The following is a 13,456-nucleotide window of genomic DNA, read 5'->3' as shown; positions in this document are numbered from 1 at the left end:
GTGGTCTGGCAGGTGTCCAGGTCTTGAAGGAGCAGACACAAGTCTGGGGACAGAGTTAACTTGGGCCTAGTTCTAATCCAAGTCCATTTACATCCTGCAAAGGAAATGATGTATTCAGCCACGTTCTCCACTTGAGGGAAGAAGGAACATGTGGCTAGTTGGATGTATTCCAGAGGACTGACTTCATGGGGCTCTGGGCAGGAGCAGTATGGTGAATGATTTCAAGGAGACAGTCCAGCGTCCATTTTCTTTCCCTCCACCACTTCTCACCCCTCCACACTCACCCATGTTTATCCATACTCCTTAATGGTAGTACTGGAGACCCTCAGACCCTTCCCTTGACGTTCTTGGATTTCTGGGACATCATCCAACTCCATTTAGCCTGCTTATCAAGTGGCAGGACAGGGAGTGGGACCCACTGAGCCCAGTGTCTTCCTAGAACAAAAATTTGGATTTAAATAGTAAAAGCTCAGAGATAGGCTACAGTAGTAATTTCCCATTATACCAACACCCCAAAGGGTACTTACTGGGTCAAGAGGAGGCCCCTGAGCAACCAGTTCTCTTCTCAGATCCTGCACTCTGAACACAAACATGCAGTTCCAGACAAAGCACTCAGCAGTGCCAAGTTCTTTTTTGTGTCATTGGAAACCCCACTCTTCTTCCCTCCCTGTCCCCAGACCTGTCTACTGTCTTCCCTGGAGGAGGTCACAGCTCTATATACCCAACATAACAACCCACAGATAGGAAAGAAAATCCACCAAAGATGGCATTGCTTCCTTCCTAGGTATGTGAGAGAAAGCATGTCCCGAGCACAGCACCTTGACCTAAGCTGTGGGCAAGAAGGGGGGGCGGAGTCTTTTGACAGAAAAAAGTGTATACATTTGCATATACTCGTCAATTTTGAGTCAAGGTGGAGAGTTTCCTTTATAGAGGGTAGTAGAGAGAAAGCCAGGTCATGGAAACAGCTCCATGTCATAGAAGGCAAATAATCACAGACCTTCCAAGGCACAGGAGGTACAGAATTTAAAGCTAGGAGCAGGGAGTAATGCTTTGTGGTTACAGACCATTGTGTATTGTTGTCATGGCTACGTGCGTAGGTCTCAATCTCTCTACCTCCTGTGTGTGCTCCCTTTACTTGTGTGACCCTGATCCTTAGCCCAGTACATTCATGTTTGTTGAATTGAGTAACAAGTTCCTTGAAGTCAGGTCAGTCCTCACAACAGCACAGTGCTTGGGAAGAGAAGACACTAAATACATACTTACTAATTAATTAGCATCTGAGACTAATAGGACGCCTAATTGAACTAATTCCCTAGACAACTCAGAGTCCCTGGGATCATCAACCTCTCAGGCTTATGCAAGCCTTTCCTGAAGATGGCAGAGTTCTAGAAGGGCCAAGGCAAGGAGGGTAAAAAGAATTGAAACAGGTTTTCTCCTACCCTTGGTGATGCAATCTGCACACCCCACCCCCACCCACACCCCAGCTCCAAGCTGGGTGGCCTCAGAGCCAGCTCCTGAGGCAGAGACCTTTTGCCTCAGATCTACAAAAAGAAAGATTTTCCCACTCTCACCCATCCCAGGACCGAGTCGGGCCCAGAATTGGGACTTGATGAGATGTTGTGATAGAAATTCTTAGCCTATTAGTGTTGCCAAGTCCCAAGATATCCTTCTGCAATCCTGGTGTCTGGCTGAAGTTTCTCTTTGAACGGATACAGTGAAGTTGGGAGAGGCACACAGTGCTCCCCCCTGCCCCCAAGGCAGAATGGCTTAGATAGCAGCATAAAAGCTTTTAGTTGCAAAGCCTTCTCAAAAGCGGGCTCCCTTAACAATATCCCTTTGTCCCTCCTCAGACGACTAAGCTCCTTGTATCCTGGCAAAGGGAGGCACGGAGGGGAGGTGACCAGCTTGGAGTTTGGTTTCTAATCTCCAGGGCAGAAATTCTTTCCAATTTGCCCAGCACCTGGGCTGACTGCTGAGTCGGAAATGAGAGCAGCTGGGGAGTGGGGGTAGCTCTCTCCATGATTCCTAAGTTTTATAATGAACTCTGTCTCACCCTCCCCACCACTAAATTTACAACCTTCCCAGTTAAACTCAACGCATAAAAGTATGAAGCAGCGTAATTTCAATGTATGTTTTCATATTCTCACTTCGATTTCTTTTAGCATTAGCCTTTCCCCACCCCCCTAATTTACTGCTAATCTCATGAAACTGCACTAATTTCCAGGGCTGTCTTAGTGCACACACATTAATGTCTTAATGCTTTATGGATGAATTCACATTATCACAGAATGGTGAGTTCTTCATTTTCAGGCTCGAGGTGTTCATGAATACTGAATAGTCCTTATCTGTTGCATTTTCTTTTTGATGACTAAAAAAAGGGAGAGGACGTGACTTTTAAATACCAAAGTAGGAACACACACATTATTTTGAGAGCTCTGTGAAAGTTCATACCCCTTTCCCACATAGACATATGGAGAGCAAAACTTCTGATAAATCCGCAGGCTGTTGAGCATTTCCCTGGGGTTTAACGTCTCTTCCCCCTCTACTGGTACCCCTTTTCCCCTTTCAGAGGCATCATTTTGTGAACATTTGAGGACATTTTCGTAACAACCTTTTGCAACTCACTTCCCCTTATCACAGTTCACCCATTCCGGAGCACAGCTCGGAGTTGCAAAAGTCCATAGAACATCTGCCTGTTTCCAGCTCTATACCAACCCCAGAATGAGCAGTGACTTTATTAAGCAAACTATGCCTTCCTGTCCTGGTACTTTTCAGAGCTTCCTGCTACTTTTTTGAGGCTTATGTGTTTCTCCCTTCACCGTCTTTCATAGCTAAGAACTCTACCAGGGCACTGAGTCAGGTGCAAATTCCCTGTGCTGTCTGCTTCCCCCGTGGCATGGACATTTGCTGCACGGGGCTGTGTAGCAGCCTTTGGCCTCCTTTGGGAAACTGCTCTTTGATTTCTCTCTCACTGCTTACCTCTCAATCATGATGCGGGTGCTGGTAGAGCCTATGTCAGAGAATCCTGCCGGCCCTTCCTGGCCAAGAGGTAGATGCCTGACTCAACTTAGGTAAGTTTGACTCTAACAGGAGTAAAAGTGATAAAAAGATTGAAGTCCTGGGCACCTGGGTGGCTCAGTCCATTAAGCATCTGCCTTTGGCTCAGGTCGTGATCCCAGGGTCCTGTGATGGAGATCCGCGTCAGGCTCCTTGCTCAGCGGGGAGGCTGCTTCTCCCTCCCCTCCCTGCTCGTGCTCTCTCTCACTATCTCTGTCTCTTCTCTCTCTCTCAAAGAAATAAATAAAATCTTAAAAAAAAAAAAAAGAGAGAGATTGAAGCCCAGTTGTTTAACAGCAGAGCCCTGAGAAGACTCTCAATTACTTCCTACTACCCGGGCTCCCAGTGCTGTTCTGGTTCTAACCTTTTTGAGTTTGTTTTGTCATCATTCCCTTCAAATCTGTGAGCCCTCTGATCGTATCCTTCCAAGAAATTCCTTTCAGACTTAAGATAGCTAGTCAGTTTCTGTTCCTTGCAACCAAAGATTCCTAAATGATGCAGGTTCACTCTTTAATCTATGACCCTTCCTTCCTATTTCCAGAAGGGACCACTACAAAAAGACTCCCCCATTGTCAAACTCCCGATGATTGTCTTGACCTCCAAGACCATGCCTATATTTCCTGAAAGACAGAACTTCTCTGCCCTTCTACTAAGCAAACCATCCATAAAGGGGTTGCTCTTGTCCACCACAAGCAATTTTCTTGATGACTTACAAGAGAAACAGATAGACTTCCTGTATGCTTGTTAGGATCAGTGGCCTGAGGTTTCTCCAGTTGTCTCTTACCCAGCTGGTTTTCCTGTAAAGCTGGTCCACATTATTCCAATCTTGAGATTGCCTTTGGCTTCAATGCTTCCTCGGCTCCTAACCCACTTATTGCTTTCTTCTCCCAGCATCTGGGATGGACTATGAAAATACATGTACTATGCAAGAGACAGTTCTCTCTTGGCCTCCAATTTCCACGCTCGGGCTCCCTCCCAGGTCCTTCCTGATCTGGCTATGGGCCCGGTCCCCCCACTGAAATCACCCTCTTGAGCCACATTGCTCCTGACTTGTGGTCAGAGGGCAACCCCCAGGAAACCAATTCTCTCTAACAAGTATACAGAAATCTTTCTGTTTCTCTTGAAAGTCATCAAGAAAATGACTTATGGTGGACAAGAGCAACCTCTTTATGGATGGTTTGCTTAGTAAAAGGGCAGAAGAGTTCTTGTCTTTCAGAAAACATGGCTGAGAACCTAAACTATTCAAGACACTTTAGAGACTACAAGGACACTTGAAAGACTCTCTTTTTCCCTACCTGATGGTAGAAGAGAGATGTGGCAAGAATTATTAACTGCCTACTATGGCAGGGACTTCTCATTACGTGTATGTGCCTGACAATATGCTAGATATCTAAAATTATCTTATTTATGCTTATGACAGCCAGGGGGTTGGGGATTATTGCCATTCTATTCTGTAGATGAGAATCTAGCCTCAGAAAGTTTAAATAAATAGCCTTAAGACCTCTGGCTAGGATGTGGAATCTGGACTCAAATCCAGCTTGCTTTGCTAAGACAGGAAGACAAAGGAGGGGCTGCCATCCTTTGGTGTGTGTTAGTGCAGTAGAGCTTGGTCTGTCCCATGCCTTCCACCTGGAATCTGTACTTGAACCACTAGAGTTACTATGACTGTGCCTACCTTCACCTGGCATCGTCCTGCCCATCCCCTCCCACAGCATGGTACGTTGGTCTCAGCATTCCTTGGGTGAAAAGCCAGGGGACACACCATTGCCACAGATGCTCTTTTTAGGTCTGCTTCTGGTGCCGACTGCTCTGCCCTGTACATACCTAATCTTATTCGAAATTTTCTAGGTGCAGACGGTCATAAAGGACCTTGGATGGAATGTCAGAAGACCTGAGTTTGACCTGCATTCTGCCTTTACTAGCTGTATAGCCTTAATCAAACCATGCAATCTCTCTGAGTCTGGATTTCCTCATTTATAAAATGAGGGTTAAAATAGCTGCCTTCCCCAAAGAGAAAACGATATGTTAATTTTAAGGCATTATATGAATTTTTGTTAGGAAGCAATGATTCCTAATTTAGGAATGAGGAAAACCCAGATCGTGCAGTTAAGTCCATGGGAGAGCTGGATACAGTAGAGACCGGCTGATGCCAAGCCTTGTGCCTTGGTTCCTTACCCTTCCTTCTTCTTGATTCTGTAACTGACAATTTGGCTTCTATACTAAGGATGAAAATATTAAAATTATATATGAAAACATTTTCTTTGATCTCAAAGTTTATTTTTTGTCTCTGATTTTGAAAGAAATTTAAACATTTTTGTGGGCCCTAAAATATTATGGACACTAGGCACTGTACATACTGTCCATTAGGATAAGTCCCCCGGAATTCAGATTATCTGCCTTAACAGCCCATTCTGTGTTCTTCTGTGCAATGCTGCCTCCCAGAGCCAGGGAGGGAGCCGAGTCAGCTCCCAGCCGCGGACTGAGAAGCAGAGTGGGAGAACTGGGCCTCTGAGGCAAGAGAGCACAAGGGAGGTCCTTCTTCAGTAGGTGGGCTTTGCTGCCAGACTAACCAAAGCCCCTTCTTGCTAAGGTGTTCCTGAGAGGGGGCTGCCCCCTGTCTCTCTGATAGTGTTCCAGGGACAGCCCACGAGCCTTGCTGTAGCTCCGATCCCTTCTGCCCACTCCCTGCCTTACTCCCAGCAGAAAACACTGTCCTGTTATCGAAGGCCCACTGTGTACTGAGGACCGTACACGGATTATATTGTTGGGTCATCACAACATACTTATTTTTTTAATTAACATATAATGTATTATTAGTTGCTGGGGTAGAGGTCAGTGATTCATCAGTGTTATATAACACCCAGTGCTTGTGACATCACGTGCCCTCCTTAATGTCCATCACCCGGTTACCCCATCCCCCCGCCCCCCTCCACTCCAGCCACCCTCAGTTTGCTTCCTGAGATTAAGAGTCTCTTATGGTTTGTCTCCCGCTCTGGTTTCGTCTTGTTTCATTTTTTCCTCTCTTCCCCTATGATTCTCTGCCGTGTTTCTTAAATTCTGCATATCAGTGAGATCATATGATAATTGTCTTTCTCTAATTCACTTACTTTGCTTAGCATAATACCCTCTAGTTCCATCCACATTGTTACACATGGCAAGATTTCATTTTTTGATGGCTGTGTAATATTCCATTGTGTATGGGCTCTTTCCATAGTTTGGCTATTGTGGACGTGGCTGCTATAAACATTGGGGTACAGGTGCCCCTTTGGATCACTACATTTGTATCTTTGGGGTAAATTCCCAGTAGTGTGATTGCTGGGTTGTAGGGTAGCTCTATTCTCAATTTTTGGGGGAACCTCCATACTATTTAACAGAGTGGCTGCACCAACTTGCATTTCCACATCACAACATACTTATGAAAGAAGAAACTAACTCAGGGGAGCCAAGAGCTCTTGCTACTGGATCCACATGGCTGTGTACTTCCTACACTGGTTTGAGAAATCCAATATAATTCCTTCTGCCCTCATGGAACCCCAGTGCTTTCCTTCTGGAATGATTCAGCCAGCCTCAGAACTAGGTGTGGACGGGGTGGCCTTAGAACTCCTTGTCCACATTGCCCATCCCTAGCTGGAAACACCTTTTTTGACCTTTGAATATCCTGGCTAGGGACAGGAGATTGACGGAGGAGTCACGGCCCCATCAAACAATCAGAAGACATAGGATCAGATTAGGTTCAGGTAGTTGGAAAGCAGCCCAGCTTCTCACCCAGACGGGGAGACTAGCTGGATCTTCAGGTTCCTTTTCTTTGAAGACTCAGTGCTGCTCTGGAGCTGTGAGAAGCCTTTGTCACTGTGGCATGTGGGAAAAATAAGTTAGAGGGCTAGGAGAGATCAGGCCTAGGCACACCTAAGGTCTGTGTGTTAATTAGAAAAGGACGCCTGCCCCCTCAGAATGGACTGTTTAGAAAAAGACAACCTCAGGGGTCATTACCTATAAATTAAACATACAAACCAAAAAAGTCCTTTCCTCTTGGCTGCCATACCCAGTGCCAGAACTGAGGCTTGGAGTGGGGATAGGGGTTGTATTACATTCCCACTCCCTGCTCAGCCCCTCTGCAGGACCTAGGACCTGTCTGACCAGCCTGTCTGATATCAGGGCCCTCTCACTCATTTCCCAAGATCCATATTCCAGAATCTCCAGGCTTTCCAGATGACATCCATTAATTTTTTTCACCTTCTAAGAGAAGAAATCTAGACTGACCTCAGAAAGAACAACCTGTGTTTAATCTTTTCAGTATAAACCAAATGTGGGCCTTGGAGCTTCAGACCTTGCCTTAGGCAAATTCCTTAATTTCCATAGGCCTCAGTTTCTCCATCTTGAAAATGAGGACAATAAAAATGACCTGGCAGGACTGATTCAATGAATGGATTGCACAGAACACAATGCTGGCACATAGTGGGTCTGCAACACCACATGGTCCGTGGCCCTCAGTTGGCGGAGACCTGCAGTATGCCCACAGCGGACGCTGTACGCGCAGTCCCCACAACTCCTGCAAGCTGGGAGGTGAGGGACGCGGGCTGGTCCTCTCCCCCCTGCTCCTGCGGACGCCTCAGCTGCAGGCGGGGAGGCAGGGGCAGGGACCGCCGAGCAGCTCTGCACTGCAGCCACCTGCGCCACGGCCTGGGCCGAGGGAGGGCGCGCTTCCAGGCGCCCGGGGTGCGGTCGACTCCCGGAGGCGGGCGGCGGCGGGGCGGGCGACGGGGTCGGCGGGGCAGCGGACCCAGCGGGCGAGCGGGCGAGCGGGCGAGCAAGGAGTTAAGCCGGGCCAGAGGCAGCGCGCCTGTCAGACGCGAGCATGTGCAGTTTGCACAGCATCCGTACTATGGGTGAGTGCCGCCGCCGCCGCCGCCGGGGGCTCGGTTCGGCCCGGGCAGCGGCGGCTGCAGCCCCCGGGACCCCGCGCCGCCGCGGCGGGCGCCGCCACACAATGCGGGACTAGGCGCGGCGCTGGAGGGCCGGCGGCGTGGGGGAGGCACGGCCGGCAACCCGACGCGGGGGGGAGCCGGAGCTCCGGGCGTGGGGGCGGGGAGCAGGCGGCGCAGGAGAGCGCCCCGAGTCCCGGCGCGGGAGGAGGAGCGGGAGCGAGCCGGGGAGACGGCGCTCCTGGCCGCACCTGCACCCGGCAGGCGGCCGGCCCTGCCCTGCCCTTGCCTGCAGCTTCGGCCCCGCACCGGTAGGTGCCCGGGATGCCCGCGGAGAGGCCTTTTCGCCGCCGGTAGAGGTGGCCGCGCGGGGCGGGCAGCGCCGAGTGCGGGGGGCCCGGGGATGGTGTAGTGATGGGGGAGACGGGGCGGCCGGGCTGGGGGTTCTGCCCGATCCCTCTTCCTCTTTGCTTTCGGTTTCGAAGCGGCTGCCCCGGCTGGAGAACGAGCCGCGGATTAGGAGGTGCGCCCGGGTTTGGCTTCCCTGCGGGGGATGGGCGCACAAGGGGGCGTGTTGGGGAAGGGGTGCACGTTGGCAACTTTCCCCGCCTGAAACAAAGGTGTATCGGGGAGGTGGGGGGGGAGGAGGAAGGGGCCAGCGGGGATCTCCGGCCCGGAAGGTTGACATCCCCCCCTTCCTCCGGGCGGAGAGCACCTCTGAGGCCGCCTTGGGAGCGCGGAGGGGGGCGCCAGTTTCAGTGGGAGCTAGGGAGACAGGGCATGGGAGTGAGAAACACTGACCCTCCTGAGTTTGAGGCTGAGGACTTTCCTGAAGGGGATGGAACCGTGCCAAGATGACCCTGCCGTCTTCTCCCCGGAATGCATGGAAAAACTGGGTGATGGTGGACTGCACACCTGGGTGTCCTCTCTTCTCTGAGTCAGTGCTCTGAGGCCCGGCCCAGCCGCCTGGCCGTCCGCTCTCCCATTTGTCCTCTCTGATTCGCGGTCCTGGGGTGGGAGATGCAGGGTTGAGATGGGGACCATTACAGCCCTGTTCATGGCAAGGGCAGGGAGACATTGGTCTCTTTCCCAGGTGTCTTCTTTCCCCTTTCAGCGACCGGTCAGAACCTGACCCCCTTTCCTTCCTTCCTTCCTCTCCCAGGTTTTCTCGGGGGTACATTTGGTTGCCTCAGGTACCCAGCTTAGGGCGCTAGGCTGTTCTGATGCCACTTCAAACCCTCCCTGGAGAAAGAGATCAGGACCCCAGGGAGCTGTGCCAGAGTAACCTTGGGGGCTTTGCTCACCAATTCTCCTGTGTTCTCAGGACTGAGTAACAAATGCGCTGTGACTCTGGCCTTTGGACTTTGGTTATATTACCACCTGGGTTTCTCTCTTTGCTGTAACCAGGAAGAAGGGTAAAATATAGGGCTGAATGGCTTGCCCTGGGGGTGGTATACTGTTTTTCTCTCTAGAGAACAAATGGGCCGGCTTCCAGGTCGCTGGTGTCTCCAGCCCCAAGCTGGCTCGCATGTGACCACCAGCTTCCATTCTGTGGCAGGGCTGCCCCCATTGGCTTTCTTCCTCTTAGAAAGGACGGCACTGTGAGAGTTAGGTTTTCCCCTGGTTGTGGGGCAGAACTACATCTGCTTGCCTGCGGAGGCAGAAGGCACTGCGGGTGGCGGGGAGCTGGACTGTTGGGTGCCTCTCCTGCGGGCTCCTGTGAATGGGCTAATGATACCAGTGGTTGGACCAGGTTAGGCCATGTTGCTCTGGAGACATGGATGAGGTGGGCTGGGGTGAGGTTTGGCCTTCCACCCCAAGGCTTTGTATTGGGGACAGAGAGGGGTAACTGGGAGACAACAGGTCCTTGGAGGCCAGATGACAAGCTGATGTAATGTTGACTTTGGCCATTCAAAGGCACTGGAGTAAGGGAGGTTCCAGGACCAGTGAGGGGTGGCAGGAGAAAATGAAGTCCCCTGAGTCCTACATGTGTGGTGGAAGTCAGATGCAGGTGCTAGACCAGAGAGCACCACCAGCCGACTTGTGGGGACCTTTCCCTTCTAAATGGGTAGGGTTGATTATTGCTCAGCCCCCCACTGGGTTTATCCCAAGCTGTTTACTCAGAACTGAGAGTAAGGATATGGAGGCCTGACCTCCCCACCCCTGGTGGGGACTGTTCCTCAGATGTACTGACAGTCTGATGGAAAACGATACTCCCCCGACTCCCTCTCTCTCTCTTTTTTTTTTTTTTTAAGATTTTATTTATTTATTTGACAGAGAGAGACAGTGAGAGCAGGAACACAAGCAGGGGGAGTGGGAGAGGGAGAAGCAGGCTTCCCGCTGAGCAGGGAGCCCGATGTGGGACTCTATCCCAGGACCCTGGGATCATGACCTGAGCCGGCGGCAGACGCTTAACGACTGAGCCACCCAGGCGCCCCCGACTCCCTCTCTTAAAGCAATGAGACAGGAAGTTTTACATTTGTAAAGTGATTTAAGAGCCTTGGGTCCTTGAAAGATGTGAAGCAAGTTAGGGAAACTTATACTGGGTTTATTTCACTTGTATCAGATTTATATATTGTTTCTAAAGTAAGAGGTGTCATTTTGCAGGAAAGGGTAAATTACAGCTTTTGTGATAGGGAAAGCTCAGCGCTGGTTTTAAAAAGCGTAGTTGCAGCATGCAGGCTGCAAAGTATTTTTCTTCGGTCTCTGCTCTCTGGACATCCTAGAACTCCTTCCAGGTAGGATTTCCCCCAGTAGACAGGGTCCAGCCTGGACATCAGGGACAGTCACCTTCCAAGCTCTGAGAAGGGTCTCTGATGATGTCAGGGACTCTGATGTTACAAGTTGAGACCTGGGTACAGGCAGTAAAGTGAAGCCATTTGGTCTTATCAGAGGCCGTATCAGATCTGGCTGTCCTTGAGGGAAGGGAAATCTAAGCCTGCCCCCCCTCCCTGCACAGCCTGGCCATTTTCAAATTTGTATCCCTTTACTTTCCTCCTACTTTCTCCCCTCACCCCCAATTTATAGGCAAGGTGGTTTGGGTTTTCCTTTCTTTCTTTTCTTTCTTTCTTTCTTTCTTTCTTTCTTTCTTTCTTTCTTTCTTTTCTTTCTTTCTTTCTTTCTTTTTCTTTCTTTCTCTCTCTCTCTCTCTCTCTCTCTCTCTCTCTCTTTCTTTCTTTCTTTTCTTTTATTGCAGGAACATTCCTTTTAAGGTGTGGATAATTTCTGACTTGGCAAACTCTCAGCTTCCTTTTTGGCAACACCTGGCTAAGGAGGGAATGTCAGAAGGGATGTCAGGAAGAAATACAGCCTTTCTGGCCAGGTCTTCTGCTTGCTTTACCACCCCATCTCAGAAGTCAGAGGCTTTGTATTTGAAAAGTGAAGCGGAAGCGGATTTCTGGGGATGGGCTAGGAGGCCACACTTCTGGTTATGGTTTCCCTTCAGGGAAACTGAGCCACACTGAGAGTTAGGCCAGTGGCTGCGGTGTGTGTGACGGTCTGTGGGGGGCAAGTTTTCCTTTCCTGCAATTTCACCGTGTTTGAGACTCAAGCACTAGAGGACTCCCTAATAAGATGAAGACCCACCGATGGAGTTTAGGAACCCACATGTTTTGTTTCTGATGCCCATGGGCCTCAGACTCTGCACTGTGGGATTCTCCATGCTGCTGTGATTTAAGGAAAAGGAAGTGGCTGTCACCCCTGCAACTCACATCCCTGGATAGAGCTGAAGCTGAATCAGTCAGGTCTCATTCCCAGATAAAAAAGGAGGGCCTGCCCGCTTGCCTGTGCTCACACCCATCCTGTAGGTGTGGGCTCCTACTCTCCTCCACCCAAGGCTGTCCTCAATGTTCATTTTAACATCAATCCCCCTATATATACATTTAGTGGGGTTGAGGCCACAGAGTGGTATTAGTCCCCTGCTCCTTCAAAGGATGGTTCTGAAAGGTAACTTTCTACCCTCCTCTGATGTTGGTGCTTCTATCTTTGGGGCTGGTCACAGTCCTGTCTGGCAATGTGAGGAGTAACCAAAGTCATTGCCAATTTCTGTTTCTGACCATCCAGCTGCCCATTATCCTTTACTCTGCTGGCTCCCCAACAGAGAGCTTGATATCCTTTCAGGCTCTTGGCCCCAGTGTGACTGGTATTGTAGAAGGGACAGCGTCCTTGAAATTAGGGCCAACAGTGTACATGGACAGGACTTGGGTCTCAGGTTGCTCCTTCCTGCGGCTCCATCCTTTAGAAGCATAACAGTTTTAAAAGAGATAAGACTTGCATTGTCAAATCCTAACCTTATGTAGGGAGATCTAATAGATGGGGGGGTGCACATAATCTGAGAGCATTTTCTGCCATTCCTTTCTACTTTGGAAGCCCCGCCTTCAGAACACACTGGATTAGCCATTTCTGACTGCTTCCGCAGTTGAGCTTGAATGATGAATGCTTTCTAGCTGGTTCATTCATTCACTGTTTCCTTTCAGTTTTTAAGGGGCACCCCATCACATGAGTTTCTGGAATGGTCGGTTTCCATCAGAAAGGTCACTCACCCTGAGTTTTCGTTAAGGCCTCGATACCAGCCCCGAGGATCTAGGGATGCCAGCCAAGAAGGAGATTGAAGAGCCACAAAGAGAGGATTCTTTTCTGGACTTCTGAAGGGTGATTCATGCTTCAAGATAAAATGTGCTTCCTGGGCTCCACGGTTTCAGTGCTTGCACGGGAGGTGGAGGGATGGGCCCGGGTGCCGTGAGAATCCCACCTTATAGACAATAATCGATGTGCTTTGGAACAATGGTGGGGACCTATTTTTAGCTTACTGCCAAACCTTACCTTCTTTTTTATAGCCGTCCTTGGTCAGATCCCATTCTAGTCTGTAGGTGCCCCCTCCCTCTCATTCCCAATCCAAAAGGACTTTTGAAAGCCAGGACTAAGGCAGCCAGGGTATTGGTCTTACTTTCAGCTCGCTCTTAAAACAAATATGGATGAGAAATGTGTCAGCACTGGGTAACACAAGGAGCAGCTCCAGATTTTTGTTTTTCTAACTGTGTTTTTGCCTGCTACAAACAAGGGAATGACTTCCATACAATGACCTATAGGTGCCTTAAAGCTTTCGTAGTGCCTGCACAGTTTCTAGCACATGGTGAGTGCTTGTTAAATCATCAGCTGTGGTACATGGATGTGATCAGATACTCAGATTTCTAGGTCATTAGGCAATGATGTCGTTTGTGCAGGAGCCGATGGTTGGCAAAGGCTTCCAGAATCAGGAAAATCTTGGATCCCTCCCTGATTCACTTGTGTGAACTTGGACAGCCGATTTCAGCCCTCCGAGCCTTAATTCCACAAATGGAGCTTCGGCTGGTTTCAGTGATCATAACAATGATAACAGTGACAGCCACCATTTCTTAAAGACTTACTGTATGCCAGGCATTGGGCTAATCACTTGACATATGTTCTCTTTCTCTCACAGCAATGAGATAGCTACTACT

The 13,456-nt window shown here is 49.6% G+C and overlaps 1 protein-coding gene and 1 long non-coding RNA gene across 4 annotated transcripts in view; both read left to right on the top strand.

Moving 5' to 3' along the window:
* The first annotated feature begins 2,737 nt into the window (after nt 1-2,737).
* LOC141373177 (uncharacterized) lies at nt 2,738-5,312 on the top strand. The gene is made up of 2 exons (XR_012378882.1): nt 2,738-3,071; nt 4,906-5,312. It is a non-coding gene; the product is annotated as an uncharacterized lncRNA (long non-coding RNA).
* Nucleotides 5,313-7,984: 2,672 nt separating this feature from the next.
* The window catches only part of TMEM229B (transmembrane protein 229B), a 38,213-nt gene continuing 32,741 nt past the window's right edge, over nt 7,985-13,456 (top strand). The window contains exon 1 of one of the 3 annotated variants that reach the window (XM_073895396.1): nt 7,985-8,290. The gene's annotated coding sequence lies outside the window, so the exon portion shown is untranslated. Of the gene's footprint in view, nt 8,291-8,409; nt 8,503-12,454; nt 12,630-13,456 lie in introns of those variants that run through there. The other 2 variants (XM_073895398.1, XM_073895399.1) reach the window with 2 other exon arrangements.

The sequence above is a fragment of the Callorhinus ursinus genome, unplaced genomic scaffold, assembly GCF_003265705.2.
Source record: "Callorhinus ursinus isolate GAN/ISIS: 27379988/994484 unplaced genomic scaffold, GSC_fseal_2.0 scaffold8, whole genome shotgun sequence".
In the NCBI taxonomy this organism is placed as follows: domain Eukaryota; kingdom Metazoa; phylum Chordata; class Mammalia; order Carnivora; family Otariidae; genus Callorhinus; species Callorhinus ursinus.
This window is presented reverse-complemented; position numbering and strand designations above follow the sequence as displayed.